Source organism: Diceros bicornis, chromosome 9, assembly GCF_020826845.1.
Source record: "Diceros bicornis minor isolate mBicDic1 chromosome 9, mDicBic1.mat.cur, whole genome shotgun sequence".
Classification (NCBI taxonomy): domain Eukaryota; kingdom Metazoa; phylum Chordata; class Mammalia; order Perissodactyla; family Rhinocerotidae; genus Diceros; species Diceros bicornis.
Window position 1 is genome coordinate 14,298,482 of NC_080748.1, and position 12,427 is coordinate 14,310,908.

A 12,427-nucleotide genomic window follows, 5' to 3' on the forward strand; every position below is an offset into this window, starting at 1 on the left:
TTTGATTGTTGATTTTGTTGGCTTTTTTAACATTAGATTTCCTAGTGTGTTCTTCTTTCCCTCTCAGACTAGCAGATTTTCAATTGCTTCCTCCTGACCTTTGAGCCTCTGAAATCAAGACGAGTAAGAGCAGTTTCAGATGCCTTTTCTACTGTGATATTGGAGATAGCAGATCCCCTTGCAGAGCCAGAGGCAACTTGGCTTACTGTCTCATATTCAGATGAATTGATGTGCTGCTTTCTTAGATCCTCAGCTCTCTAAAAATTATAGCTCCAGGAAGAATTTGCCACATTATTTTTCCTTTGTTGTTTAGCCTCTTTTCGTGATGAGGGAGAGCCCCCCTCAGCCCCTGCCTTCACGCTGTGATCCTGGCTCCTGCCCCATGTGTGATGGAGAACTTTGAGTCCCCTTCACCCCGCAGAACCTTGCCCCCTGGGAGCCGCCACCTGCGTCACGCCCAGAGCCTAGTGGGCTTTTGGTTTCAGCCAGCTCACCATTTTGCACCTCTATTCCATTTCCTTTTTTTTTTAAGGTTCTTTTTTTTTTTTTTTAAATTTTATTTATTTATTTTTTCCCCCCAAAGCCCCAGTAGATAGTTGCGTGTCATAGCTGCACATCCCTCTAGTTGCTGCATGTGGGACGCGGCCCCAGCACGGCCGGAGAAGCCGCGCGTCAGTGCGCACCCGGGATCCGAACCAGGGCCGCCAGCAGCGGAGCGCGCGCACGTAACCGCTAAGCCACGGGGCCGGCCCCCCCCTTTTTTTTTTTTTGAGGAAGATTGGCCCTGCACTAACATCTGTTGCCAGTCTTCCTCTTTTTCTTTTTTCTCCCCAAAGTCCCAGTACATAGTTGTGTATCATAGGTGTAGAGATGTAGCTCTTCTGTATGGGACGCCACCTCAGCATGGCTTGATGAGCGGTGAGTAGGTCTGAGCTGAGGGTCCAAACTGCTGAACCCTGGGCCACTGAAGCGGAGCACGTGAACTTAACCACTATGCCACTGGGCCGGCCCCTCTATTCCATTTCTGGTCCAGGGTGATCTTTATCTTGTTTTAAATTCTGGCTAAGGTCTTTCATTTTTCTTTTTAAATGTGTCCCCTGTCATTGCAATATTTCACTTCTTATTTCCCTATATGTAAGCTCACAGAGTGAACACTTAACTATAACTCCAAAAATGTAGTTATATTCCTGCATTATCCTATGCAAATCCTGCTCTGCCTTCATGGTTTCACAAACATTTGTTAGTCACTAATGTGTGCAGGTCACTGTTCTAAGTTCTATGTGAGTGTGTGTGTGTGTGGGGGGGGGGCGGGGTATAAACCTTTCTGACTTCCAAGTCCTTTTAATTAAATCTAGGATTAACTCTTACACTCAAATAACTATAATGTGGACAGTGCACGTCATCTTCTGAACCAAAAATAAGGACGCATGGTCTAATTGTGAGCAAACAACTTAATCTTCCTAATCTGTTTCCTCAACTACAATATTGTAACCTACTACTTTGAGTCTACTTCAAGATTAAATACTATACTCCAAGGAAAGCACTTAGCTCGGTATGTGGCACAACGAAAGCATTCAGTGATATCATCGACCATCATCTTGAGAGGCAGTGTGCCAACTTCACGCACCATGACTTAAAAAGTACGTATTAGTAGTAGTCTCCTGGGCAAAATATTTTCATTTTTAAAATTTTCTTCTCCCTAACTTCTTGTTATTCCTCTGTGGTAGAATGGACTTTTCTGTCCCCTTCACCACCTCTATTCCTGTACATCCTCATCTCTGCCCAGGAGGATTTTTCTAGCAGAATAACACATCCTTGTCATGCATGAGGGAGGTTTGTTTTGAAAGGCCTCTGCTCTGAAGATAGTGAGAACTCACCATTCCCTCTTTGGATAAAACCAGGGATGGGTTTCCCAGGGCTCAGACACAGGGTCAGTGACACAGGAGATCTTGAGGGTGGAGAGATGGTAGAAAAGGAAGGAAGAAAGGAAACCAGGGAGAAGAGACTTCCGGAGGCCTATCTGAGAAGCCCTCCATGTGGTCTGGAAAGTGACCTATTGGGAACAATGAGGAAATATTTTAGACCCTCCTTTCGACCCTGAGAATATTTGTGATTGGCTATGAGTGTGACAGGATTCTTTCCGGTAGTAGCCTATCCTTGGTTCCACTGTAGAAGCGGCTGGGTTATGTCACTTTTTACAAAGATAAAAGTGTGGTCCAAAGCTTGATGCCCTGGGATATCAGACCCTGGATCACTATAGGCAGAGCTAATTGTGAAGACTGGTGAGCAAGTAGTGCCTATACCAAACATTTCCATAAGTCATGTGTGGATATTTCTGTCCAAGAAGTGGCCTGGTGGTGGCCCCTTCACATCCAATGACAACAGAAGGACACAATATTTAAAACTGAGACTCTTCTGGAAAACCTAAGGTTAAGTGGACACCAGAGTAGGGTAGATGCCGCACAAACCATTGGACATGAGAAAGGCGTAACGGCTATTCCTTCCTGACCAGAAACGGTCTATAGATGTTGTGCCTAAGGGGGCCTTTTGAGTGAATTCAGCAATATAAAATCGGAACAATTGTGCACTAAGTGCCGAGAGGAATGTTTTATTTTATTTTTCTTTTCTGTTTTATAACCACAAAGTCAGCTGATAAGGGAAGCATAATGTTGGCTGATGGCCTGTTTTGGTGATTAAAACGAGAAGGCTGTAAAGGAGGTAAATGATTTGCACACACGGCTAAGTGCCCCTGGGGTCATGCCTAACAAGTCAAGTTCATTTGGGTGAACACAGAAAAAAAAGTAAAGCTTGAACACAGTCCAAGATTGAGGATGGATTTAAAGAAAAATGTCAACCAGCCACACTCATTTTTTGTAACCTCAGTGTTATAGTCAGAATAGTTTTGATATACTGGAACTTCTATAAGTTAAAACAACCCTTTTGAGCAGAAACCAGCAGTGTCGAGTTTCATTTTCAAACTTGGATTTGGTGTGGGGTAGTTGGAAAGTGACAACAGCTTTGAGTTTTGCTGACTCCCTTCCTGAGAGTGTTGATGCAGCGCGCTCAGGCCCCAGGTGCTGGGCCATGTCCCAAGACTTCCACAGGTGTGGAGTGGTTTCCTTGTTCCCCGAATGACAGATGCTGAGGTTGGAACTTCATTAATATTTTTGTATCAGGAGCTGGAAAACATTTTTGTTTCCTCCAAAATCTGTCTTCTCCTCCACACCACAAATTAGAAAATATGGAGAGAGTTTACTGCTTTCTGGGATTTTGAAGTAGTAATGCCTCCGTGCCTGGGAAGACCTGGAACATGCCTCAGTTGCCAGGCTCCTCAGGGCTCTGAGTGGCCCTCCATATGTGGCTTCAGTGTTTGGGTTCAGTGTTATGTTTCTCTCCAGGTGTTATATGTTAAGACCCACTCAAAATGAAGCATGGGCATTTTAGTCAGTCTAAAACAAAGGAGGGAAATTGGAATATCATTAACACTATGGATCAGAGAAGCAGATCTAAGGTCACAAAATACCTGGCTCTGCCAAACCAAAACCCAAAGAACAACAACATCCAGATGCTTTTGGCTCAACTCAGGCCCAGAACATCTGCCCAGGATGTCTGGGATGGCTCAGAATTTATCTCAACTTTGATCTGCTTTTCTGTGTTACCTCAAATACTGATACAATGTCAAAATGGAACCAAGTTCTTCAATTGGATGACCCAGCTTCCTATTGGAAAGAAGGTAATTTTCCACTTAATAATTTTAGCTGAATGGTCTTTCGTAGCATTTGGTTCAGGGTACAGAATTCATAGAATCAGTATTTAAAAACGGATTTCTTGTTGATTTTACTTTTCCTTATTTAAGTGCCACAATCCACTACAAACTGTAATTTGTTAATTTTCTTCAATTTTCCTCTTTACTGTTCCATTTTATATCCACTGTTCTCACTCTTATTTTTTATCACTGATGCCTTAATTTCTTACTGTTTGCCACTTTTTGAATGTTATGGCGTTTTGATGATTTTGTTCCCGTTGGTTTGACGTATTTCCTTGTTCCTGTGTCTGGCCTCTCTATTCTTCTTCCATCATACGTCATTTTGGACAATTAGGCTTTCATAGTTTCCAACTCTTTTTTTTTTCTTTAACGTTACTTGCTACCTTATATTTTTAGAATATTTTTACAAGTTCTCAAGTATTGCCAAAAGGAATCAATTAACATTTTCTTGAGACTTTACTTTGGAAATAAAAAAAATAATAAATAAATTTCCCCACGCTAAAAAATGGAACAGTGTCCTTGTGTTCATCATGGTCAATTCAGATTTTGGATTTGAAAATATTGTCTAAACACAAAGGAAATTTATGGACAAAAGACTATTACGAAAAAAATTTCGAAAATTACTTTTTATAATTAGTTAAATAATGCAGGAGAACAATCATGTGGTAGCCAGATTATTAGAGAAATACTTTTTTACTGGCTTAGACTGTATAAAAACTCTGACACTAAAATAATACTGTCTTGTCTGAATGGGTGAAAGCAGAATATTCCTGAATGTATTAAAACAAACATGCGCTTTTTATTTGTTGTTAGTGCCTTCGAGGCAATTCCAACTGCTAGTGACTCTGTGTACAAGAGGCCGGAACCCTGCCCCCTGTCTTTTTGTGCCATCTTCTCACCTTCTAGCGCTACATCACACAATGCTCTGCTGCTATTCATAAGGTTTTCATGGCCAATTTTTCGGGAAGTGGGTGGCCAGGTCCTTTTTCTTAGTCTGTCTTAGTCTGGAAGCTCCACTGAAACTTGTCCACCAGTTGAAATACTGGTGGCGTAGCTTTCAGCATCTGAGCTGCCACAGCATGACAACTGACAGATGAGTCGTGTGGTTCCTTGGTCAGGAAAGCACTTTTTGTGCTTATATTTAAATATCCCATATCAGCTTGAAAATGTCAGCAAAAGTAATTATTAAACTATATATTGAAAAAATGGGGGTCATGTTACATGAAATTCCCACATCTTCCTCTGTGATAACATCTTCTTGGGTTTAGTGTCCTTAGAAAAGCCTTTGCAACTAACTCAGGTCTTGGAATAAATGCTGAGGTAAAACTCGACTACTGCAAAGTAACATTATTAATGAGACATAATCTGCTTATTTTTTCCTCTGAAGTGTCGTTATTTTAATACCAGAAGTTACAAATCAAATTCTTTTTCCATTGTGAATATCCAGAAGCTATAAAATCAGGTATTAGCAATGGGGAAGACTTATTACAAAAGTTATGTATTGAATTATCCATTCCAAGAGACTAGATAGAGTCAGACACTGCAGTGAAGTTCTTGGACAATTATGTTGGAGATTTTTTTGTTTGTTTTGTATAAAATCAACACTATTTCATCTATCTAAATATGTTACAGTCTGGCAAAAAATTGACTTAGAAATATTCTCATCATTAATGAATACCCATATCTATTTGAAAATCCTTAGTATCTATGAGATCTCCCACTCCAGTCTTCTCTTTATATTTAATTAAAAAAATAATATTATCTCCTTTCAAATTGTATTTTTAAAGTAATATAGAATATATTCTCTTTGTGAAAAATTCAAACATTATGAATTAAGCTAGTCTTCCTCAACCTTCCACTTCTGATCCTGATTCCTTTCCTAGAGTAAACCACTGTCATCAGTTCATTTTATATAATTCAAGACTTTTTATTTCTTCTGTGCATTTCCATCTATATCTATATCTATATCTATATCTATGTCCATATCTATATCTGTATCTATAGCCACATAACCATTTCATCCATTGGGCACTATAAGCATAATGACAAACGCCTACATGCTTTTCAGGGGCCTTTAAAATATTTAAGTCCTAAAATTTTTTATTGCCTCTAAAATGTAAAAACTACACAATTGAAAAATAATGTTTAAAATTCTACCAAATTTAATATTGCCAAGTTTAGTATTCATTAACAAGTCATTACATTTGAAAACAATAGGTAGATTAGATTTTGCTCACTTCAATGTTCCCAAGTATGAACGATAATTGTTGAAAAATCAGAGCTAATTGCAAATTAATTACTTGTAACAAAATCTTTTCAAAAGCAAAATCAGAAAAATTCTTTCTAAGTTTTGCAACAAAAACTTATATTTAATTGGAGAAATACATCCCAAATTAGGTGGAGCAGTGCCTTCAAAATTTGTTTGTCTACAGCCTACAAATTTCTTAAAACTGCCCTATAGAACTATATAGTGTAATTCAGTGTAAGTATTTTTTTTAACTTGCTTTATTCACTCAAATGGCTTAGAGATTTTCAATATGAGTAGATGTATATCCACCTCCTTGTTTTGTAGCTGAATACTAATATTTCACAGTGCCAGTTGGGAAGCAGAGTATAGTTATCAGTGGAAACCGGTGGAGAAAGTTGGTACTTAAAGACTATTGAGCATAAGCAAAATTAAGAACTATGTGTGATTGCAAATAAAAGCTCTGAAAAAACAGCCAGGTATCATAGCACACACCAGGCACCCTAGTGGGGGGAAAATAATGGCATGGGATATTAACTCGCTTGGTCACTCACCAACTCTACCAGTAAATGTTGAGATTCTACTGTGTGCTCCTCACTGTGCTAGGCATGGGGGATATAGTGCTATATAAAGTGGACCCCATCTTCATGGAGCTTAGATTCTGGTGGGAGAACAGACATTACACAGTACTTCATAACCACTGTTATTACAGGGAAAGTAGAGGGCACTCTCACCTATTTTAGGGGTTCAGTAATGTCCCTTTGAAGAAGTGAAATTTAAGCTGGACCTGAGGGATGAATAGGATTTTTCCCAGTCATGTGGAGGTGTCAATCTGGGTTGGGGAAAAAATGGCATTACAGGCTGAGAGACTAGCACGTGGGAAGGCCTCAAGGCAAGAGGGAATATGGCTGCACGTATAAGATGATAAACAGCAAAGGAGGCAGGAGAGCTGGGCAGATGTGAGAGTCTGGATGGCTTTGAAAGCCAGGTAGGGAATTGTGTCTTACAACTACAGGCAATGGAAAGTCATTGAAGGGTTTTGAGCAGGGCTGTGGCCTGGTCAAATTTGTCTCTTAGAAAGAGAACTAGAGTGATTTTGTGGTGGATGAATTGGAGAGGAGAAAGCCTAGAGCAGGGAAATCTGTGTGGAGGTTGTTGCAATAATCCAAATGAGACATGAAGATCAGACTAGGGTGGTGGACAGTAGTTCACTGATTCAAGAGATAATAGGAGGCAGAATTGACGGGACTGGTTACTGGGAGTGAGAGATGATGTCTAAGTTTCTAACTTCAGACATAAGGACCAGAGTGGACCAGAAATCATCTTTTAGCCCTACTAGTTAAGGTCATCACCCATTCCTTAGTAGGAGTAAGTTAGAGAGTGACATCAGAACCCAGTTCTTTGTATATAATTACAAATGGTAAATAGTATATACTTTCACTCCAGAGCAAATTTGGTCATTTTCAATAATATGTTTTTTGTTATTTTTATCATCTTAAAGAATGCCCTGCACTCTACAGTTAGATTTGGATCCCCCACCTTACAATCAACAATTCAGATCTTGGAGTGAGCAAAACCAGGTAAGTACTGATACGGAATTCTCAGGGAAGGAGGTTTATTTCTATTTGGATAAGTTGTATATGTAGTTTGACTTCGCATGTTGGGTAAACTTCTGTGATTCTGATTATAGTCTTCTGAGCTTGGAAGGGCAGATATTATCTGCTTCATTTTACAGTACGGAAATCGAGTCCAAGAAAGGTTAAGTGACTTGCATAAAGTAATGTGGAACCAGTATATCTGACTCAAGTTTGGAGAATTCTTTCTAGTTTAATGCTCTGTGTCCCCAGCTAACTCAAATATTGGAACTGGGCCTGCTGGGAAACAAATGGCTGCTGTTGGTGGCTAAAGCAGAGAGGCTAGGAGGAATAGCAGAAAACACCCAGCCAGGGGAGAGAAACCGAGAGACGGGGTCCCAGCTCAGCTGTTTTATCAAAAGTGGTTGTTCCCTGTGTTTGTGCTGAGACTGCACATGTTTCGTTTGTCAAATGATACCCAAATGGGATCAGAGACAGCATTAATATGTTTGAAATGGTGACGTTTTTCACCCTGAGAAGCAGTGTACCTTAAGTGCCTAATCTTGAAAATGAGTGTCTCTGAGCACTTGGGGGCAGGGCTAGGGTGAGAGATGAGTCTCGGTGTCCACACAGTGCCTTGGCAGCACACAGCAGGAGTTCAAAGGGTTGTTGAGTGGGTGACATCAGCATGCTGCACCACCAGCTGAACATGAGATTGTTTCCAAGTTCCCTTCCATAGGATCCTACTTCTGACAGCCAGCGTTCTCCATTTCACACTGGGCTGATCAGCCAACTTGCAATAGAATGAAGGTGATTCTAGGCCTATGGGCACACTTGCAAGGCAGTTTGATGAAATTCTGCTTTTAACAAAAAATTCTATTCACATAGCTCGGGTGTGTGTGTGTGTGTGTGTGTTAGCTGCTTGGGTTTTTTTTTGGTTGTTTTGATTTTTTAAAAAAATATGGGTACCCATACAAGTAAGAGATTTGACTAACGTTTTCTAGTTGAAAACTGATGGTTTTGACTTCTGAGGGCATGGCCTGGTGTATAAGAAATAGGTGATATATTGCATGTTCTAAGCTAAATCATAGTTATGAAAAAGCCCTTTCTCACGCACATGCTCTTCTGTATTATATACGAAAGCTCTCAAACAAATTACGTGCTACTATTTTAAGAATTGTCTCCAATATGTAGGCAAAGTAGAATCTGTAAGTTTAAGAAAAGTAGCTTTCCTCATCCCAGTCCTCCCCCGTCTGATTTCTTTGGGAAGACATTTCAGATAGGCTTGGCGGTAATTTTGCTCAGAGAACATTTCATGGTCGATTTAGAGTGCATAAGTCTTCTTGCTTTTCCTATTTTAAAAATGTCAAGCCAGTTACTGGCTTCTGAAGCTGCAGAGCCTGCCAGCAGGACACATCTGTGCTATCTCTTCTTGGTCCCAGTAGGTCCTGATCAGAATAAAGGGCTTGGCCCATCTGGCTCTCATGGTGGCACCCTGTCGGGAGGCACAATGATGCTACCTACCAGAGGCGGTCCCATGAGCGATAAACTAGGTTCCATTACCTGTACAGACCTGCCTAGACATGTTCTTTAGATTCTAGACCAGAAGTCTGGGAGCTAGTAGCCTCTGAGCTGCCCACAGAAAGATTTGTTTTGTCCACACAGTGTTTTTCTTTTAAAAAGGAACTAACTACCAGTATTTTAAGATTGTGATATTTTATATTAAAATCTGGATTTCAGCCTCTCTAGGAAAATCAGAAGGCCTGGTGACACTGGGTTTCCATTCCTACATGGCAACAACCGGTCTGTTTGGATGAGGCCTGTGTGTTTTTCCTTTGCCGCCTTCCTCACCATCATCAGTATCATCTTCTTGTCACCGTGCTTGCACAGTTGTGTTGTATTCCTCACACCCAGCCTGGCTTTGCTCCTTTGTGTTCCCTGCTTATATCTAGAGGCATTTAAATTTGTGACTCCTGTTCTAGTATATTTTATTTAAAACGTTAAATTGGCTTTAATTGACTTGCTTTAAACTAAAAGAATAAGTTCTTGTCCTGTAGACTTTACATTTAAGCTGGAAAAAGGCATTACTATTCATTCATTCATTCAACATTTCTTGAGTACCTGCTGTGTTCCAGGCATTGTGCCAGACACTCAGATACAATGATCCAAAGCAACCCCCATCCCTGCCTTCATGATTTTACAGTCCAAATATAAGATCACTGTTATAATATGATCACTATATGATTATTATCATCATCATTATAATATGATAATGATTACAGTCCAATTCAGTTACAAAAATGGTAAATATTTGCTTTGAGAAAGTAAATGGTTGCTATGGGAAAGTGGAAGAGGAAACCTTAATCTATACAAAACAACCAAAGAAAATCTCCAAAGTATGACACGTGCTCCCTGCTCTTGGAGTGAGTGCATAAGGCGATGCTCTGAGCATACCTATGCTGCAGAACTGGAAGATGTCACACAAGAATTACCTGCAATACTTGTTTTCTGAGATTAGGATTCAGCTCTGAAGCTGTAATGAACGTAAATAAATCATCCTTTGATGATTGTGAAGTCATTTCATGATATCACTGGGCCGCAAGGCTGTCTTCAGGAGTGTCAGTCTTCACTCTACTGTTTTGTGTCAATGGGAAATTTTCTTAATCTCTCTGGGCCTCACCATTCCCTTCTGTAAGATCCCTAGAGTCCCTTCCAGGGACTTCCAGCTCTCCGGTCCTGTGATTTATGAATGAAATGGCAAAAAATGCATGACGAAGGATTTAGAGTATTAACAGCGTACCAAAGTATTTTTGAGGAATGGGGTAAGTTTGGTAAGGTGAGCTTTCAAACTCTGAGTCTTGAAGGAATTTGAGCGTTTTGTTTAATAGAGAGAACTTAAGAGAGTATCCTAGGTTGGAGATGAGAAACAAAAGCAAAGATACAAAATATGGGCCAAGAATAATAAAGGAATAGGCAAACCATAGGTCACCAGCTAATGAGAAAGTTGGCACCAGGGTAGAGCAAGATAGAAGCTTGGAGGGATCAAGTGAGGCCTGTAAACTGAAGGGATTGGATCCGAAGGTAGAAAATTTAGTCTTGATCCAATAAGAAGGACTGAAGTGGTGTTTTAAGACAAGTATTTGGACAGTTCTGTAGACCAGGCCACTGCCTTCCCACCACCCCCCAACATCACTGACTGACAATTTTCAAAGCCACTCACCAAGCTTCTAGGTAGAACCTCTTGCGTGCCTATGCAACAAAGGCCTAGTAGCCTTTGGGTCTTAAAGGAATTAGTCACAGCCTAAAGTCAATTGAGCTGTGATAAATAAAACTGTGACTGAAATGAAATTATGAATGCAAGCAGCCATACAGATAATATATTTTTTTAAAAGCCAACAGCTGAAAATTTTTCAGTAGTTTACAGTCTGAGTGAATCCTGGGTAATTTGCCATTGCCAGACACTCTTCCCCTCCTCCTTGGCTAAGAACATACAAGAATCTGTCAACAACAGATAAAAGAAGAAAGAAGAAGTAGGGTTAATCGATTTTCAGGCTCTCTGACCTGAAATACGACCTACCTGGTTACTTGTAAATGGCAGGCAGGGCATCATTTTCCTGGATTCTTTGGTTCAAGAAGTTTGAGACTGAGTTTTCTAAAGTCTCTCACCTCTTTTAAAAGCAAAAAAGGAAAAAGAGAATAGTAATCTGCTATGCTGGCAGAGTAGAATTGGGGTCATAAGTGCCAAAAGATGATTTCCGAATTAAGATGATTTAAAACACAAGGAGGAAGCTGCGTGCCAGGATCCCTGTCTGTCGCAGCAAGTGTTCCAGAGAGCTAACCTGAGCAGTCACGGCTTTCATCAGTCCTTCACAGTATCTTCAGAAGCAATTTTGTTTGATTATTTTATGTCTTCTATATTTGAAAATCATTAACTCAGCAGGACGCTAGCCATCGGAAGCAAACTCTAAACCCACTTTAGAAATTCCTTGGAAAAATACTCAGGGCCTGTCATATGTATTGTTGCCCTCATTTTGAGAAATTTCCTTATAAGCTTTCCTTTGTTTATCGTAAGGAATGAAGTGAATCCCGCCCCAGCTTTGCAGAGAGCCCAGAGAGTACTGGATTCACGGCAGCATCTCAAAGCAAAGGAAAAGGCAAGTCACCTTAAGGTTTCAAAGAACCTGTAGAGACTTTTGGTGGGGAAATGGAAGATAAATGACAGGGACTTACACACCTGAGTCGTTTGGAGGCATTGTTTTGATACTTTGAAAATATTTATGATGTGGGTGGAGCAAGACCAATCCTAGTTCATCAGGTTTAAAGCTGCTCTAAGCAGAACTGCTTTGCGCCACTGAAAAATGGAGGCACAGGGCATTAAAACACGAAGAACACCTGTGCTTTATTGGACTGCACCTGCCCCAGCAGAGGTGTGCCCTGCTTGCTACAGGCCCTGGGTTAAGGGCTTGCTCTGTGCAAGCAGAACTTTCATGAAAACAATCATATTGTAAATGTAATAAGGGAGCTTCTATTTAAAGAATTCTACCTTTCAATCCACCCTCTATATCATCTCTAAAATGTTCTTTTTTAAAAAAATTACAAATCAGAGCATGCCACTCCTGCTCTTGCTAAAAATGTCCAGTGATTTCCTATTGCCTATACCTAATCTCTCTGTCTCCAGAAACTTCAATTTCCCTGCTCCAATTATAACAACAAAGTTTTTGCTCCTATGATATAAAGTGAGGATTACTCCTAAACTCACATAAGCCCTTCGGTTATTATATCTAACTGGTCTTCTAGACTGGAACACCATGAATGCAGTGGCAACCGTGGCAACACATTGAT

General features: G+C 40.3%; 1 long non-coding RNA gene across 1 annotated transcript in view; it reads left to right on the top strand.

The window, feature by feature from the left end:
• LOC131409928 (uncharacterized) overlaps nucleotides 1-11,962 on the top strand; it is a 43,630-nt gene extending 31,668 nt beyond the window's left edge. Inside the window, exons 7-8 of the long non-coding RNA XR_009221081.1 lie at nucleotides 7,513-7,591; nucleotides 11,658-11,962. This is a non-coding gene — a long non-coding RNA (uncharacterized LOC131409928). The remainder of the gene's footprint in view (nucleotides 1-7,512; nucleotides 7,592-11,657) is intronic.
• Nucleotides 11,963-12,427: the final 465 nt, after the last annotated feature.